A 3,731-nucleotide genomic window follows, 5' to 3' on the forward strand; every position below is an offset into this window, starting at 1 on the left:
GTCGGTACTGCATGCTTCTCGGGCCGAAACAAGGCTCGAAGTCTGATTTTAACTACACCGTCTGTAACTATGTTGCACATATAGAACATACAATGATATGCATTATTTTTGATCTTATGCATGATGTGTGTGTAATATTTAAATATAATGCATTTCTTTTCTTGCTTGTTATTTGCTTATCTATTTATTGACAGCATTAATAATGACCTGTTAGGTCGAACTTTCCAAAATCTACCGCAGAAATATACAGTAGCATCACTTTTACATTTCAGTATCAAGACTAATATACTACGGGGAGTTTATATGGCTCAAATGGCTCTGAGCACTATGGGACTTAACATCTTAGGTCATCAGTTCCCTAGAACTCAGAACTACTTAAACCTAACATCACACACATCCATGCCCGAGGCAGGATTCGAACCTGCGACCGTAGCGGTCGCGCGGTTCCAGACTGAAGCGCCTAGAACCGCTCGGCCACACCGGCCGGCAATGACACGGTCCTACGCCACCTTACTGTGAGCGTCAGTATACCCCCATGCACGACGTCGGACCCAATATCTTACAGCATCAATAACCTTCCCATGAGTCGCGTATTAGTTACCATGTACTGCATCCTTCATAGGGGCAAACAGATGGAAGTTGGAAGGTGCGAAATCCGGACTGTACGGTGAATGAGGAACAAAGGGTCCAGTGAAGTTTTGTAAGACCGTCTTGGGTGCGCGGATATGTGTGAGGCCTTGCGTTGTCATGCAGAAGGAGAAATGCGTTTGCACGTTTGTATTGACGACACGCTGAGTCGTTTATTCAGTTTCCTGAGGGTATCACAAAACCCTTCAGAGTTGATAGTTGCACCACGAGGGAGGACATGGAACAGAAGAACCCCTTCACAGTCCCAGAAGACGTCGCCAAGACATTACCGGCTGAGGATGCGACTTTGAAATTTTTCTTCGGAGCAGAGGTGGTACGGCGCCAAACGTGGACTGCCGTTTTGTTTCCGTTTGGAAGTGATGAGCCCATGTTTCATAACCTGTCATTGTCACGAACAGCCGCGAAACGTGCAAACGGTTGTGCACAGACGAACCTTAGTTGCTCCTTATGGTCTTACGTAAGGCCTCAAAGAACCCAGAGAGCACACACCTTTGGGTACCTCAACTGGTGGATGAGTTTCAGCACTTCTTACAGTTTGGTAGTGATCCGCCGATCACCACGAATGAGAGTGTCCGTACGTTCCAACATTGCAGGAGTCACAGCTGTGTGCGGCCGGCTGGTACGTAGGAGACGGGCAGGTTTGCGTGACCTCGCCCAACAACTCACCGTGCTTTTGTTCACTGTCAGGTCTCCGAGCATTCTGCTAGCACCTATGTACATCTGCGATGCTCTGGTTTTCCTCCAATAGGAACTCGATGACTGCTCTCCACATGGAACCCACCTCCTTTACAGACACCACTTTTGAAGCGCCGCTGCATATTGGAACTTCATGAAACCATAAGGACTGAATTGAGAGTATTCCACGATGTACCACAACAAATTTCGCATTTTTTCAACCATAATTTGCCGAGAAGAAATGTGTTTCGTAACTTACTGAACGCCAGTCGTAATACAGAGTTTGTGATATTTAATAAGTAATGCAGTGAAGGTAGACCGTAAGTTGCGTTCTTATAGCTCTGTCGGTAGAGTAAAGCAAAGGTTCCGAGCTTGATTCCCGGTCCAGCATACAGTTTTTAATATCGCAGAACTTCTCATATTTTACTTGACAAGCCAGAATATCTAAATATAGAGTAGTGGTAGTAGTAGTAGTAGTAGTAGTAGTAGCAGGCGTCAACTATATCACTGTAAGCGCGACCGCAGTTATAGGGTGAAGTCTCAATCATGTTATTTTGTTTCATTTCCTCCCGCCATGTCGTATTACAAATGATGTTCCTGGGTAAGAATCTGATATGAACATGATGGCGTGAATTTTTCAATACGTGGTCTACTGTTACAGGTAAAATGGATGCCATAAATTCGAAATGTTATCCAAATTCTAACACTTACAAGAAATTCATAATGACACAGAAGTTACATCACAGCTGACTATTGGTCTCATGGATGTAGTGACATTTACCAAAATTACTTCAGTTTTTAGTTATAGTGACGAAACAGCCGATCGCTTAAGATGGAATCATGGTCTGGTTTATACGCTTTGAAAATTCCAATTTATTGGAGAAATATATGAGAGTCGTCAAATCATAATAGTTCAAGCAAACAATACAAGTATAGACAAGACAGAATTATCAGGCATTTGAAAACACAGCACAACAGTGTTAGTTAGTTCGAGTCCAGTTTCTTCTTGAGTCCATAAACTGACAAAATAATGCAGTAGCTCAGTTTGATAGTTAGTAGATAACAGTTTAGGCTGGATGAGACAGACTAAAGTTTACATCAGTCTTTTCATGCTACTGGACGGACTATCAGTTTTCATTTCATTTAAAATAAATTTTGGAACCTAAAGATGGAAAGAAGTGCGAAGTTTAAAGTTTAGATCGTCGCTGAGGTGCATAGCTATAAAGTAATAGTTAACGTAAGGCCACTGGAAGGCATAGGCTCCCGGCCCGGTTCGAGACATCGTTCAGCATACAGTTTCACCTTCTCATCACAACGTAAGTTTCTATGTTGTGTATATTTCTCAATATATCTTGGAATGTTTATAGCCAAACGGAAGTCGAAATTTGAGATAACTAAATATCTCGAAAACGACTCAGTGTACGCCAAAAAATTTAATGTGAAAAGTTAATATTAATAATGGTGACACCTGTCTGTCCTACTATTGACCACCTCCTAACCGCTCTGCTTGTGTGTGCGGGCTCAAATTTGTATTCTGTAATGGGAAACCCCAATTTTTATTATGTATTCAGAGTGACCCCATAATAACCTAAGGTTAACTCAACGGATTATTTCCCGTTCGTTGTAGATGTCACACTCTGGTTTTCGTTCAAACGAATAAATCTTTCACCCTTTACTAAAGATTTACGTGGAGGGAACGCTAAATGAGTCTTCTATAAATTTCTCATAGTGCTCAGCTTTTGTGGAGCCTTCATCTCAAATATTGTCGGCTCGGTAGCTCAGCGTGTTCGGTCAGAGAGACGGCTGCTATCTGTAATTAAAAAAAATGAGTGAAGGGATCAACAACGAGCTTAAACGGATGTCATGTGGCGTCCACTACGACCAAATACAACGAACAATAACGAACAAAACGGTAAAAAAGTGGTTAGCGTTGTTGCCTCTGGATCACGGGGTCCCGGGTTCGATTCCCAGCCGGGTTGGGGATTTTTCTCTGGCCGGGGAACGTGTGTATGTGTTGCCCTCATCATTTCCTCATCATAATTCGTGACAGTGTCTCACCTTATTGTGTAAAACTTGGACTGTGTAGAAATTGGGACTTTGTACGGCCGCTGAGGATCGCGCAGTTGAACGCCACACGAAACAAACTTCATCATCATCACGAACCGACACTGGTCTAGCGGTTCTAGGCGCTCAGTCCGGTACCGCGGGACTGCTACGGTCGCAGGTCCGAATCCTGCCTCGGGCATGGATGTGTGCGATGTCCTTAGGTTAGTTAGGTTTAAGTAGTTCTAAGTTCTAGGGGACTGATGACCACAGATGTTAAGTCCCATAGTGCTCAGAGCCATTTGAACCATTTGAACGAACCGACACATTAGATTCTAAACTTCATGTACGATGTAAATGGAAAC

At 43.3% G+C, this 3,731-nt stretch overlaps 1 non-coding gene across 1 annotated transcript; it reads left to right on the top strand.

Annotated features, from left to right (window-relative positions):
- The first annotated feature begins 2,955 nt into the window (after window positions 1–2,955).
- Window positions 2,956–3,072, top strand: LOC124723898. Its single transcript, XR_007006561.1, has one exon. It is a non-coding gene; the product is annotated as a U5 spliceosomal RNA (small nuclear RNA).
- The last annotated feature ends 659 nt before the right edge of the window (window positions 3,073–3,731 follow it).

This window comes from Schistocerca piceifrons, chromosome X (genome assembly GCF_021461385.2).
Source record: "Schistocerca piceifrons isolate TAMUIC-IGC-003096 chromosome X, iqSchPice1.1, whole genome shotgun sequence".
NCBI classification, from domain to species: Eukaryota; Metazoa; Arthropoda; class Insecta; order Orthoptera; family Acrididae; genus Schistocerca; species Schistocerca piceifrons.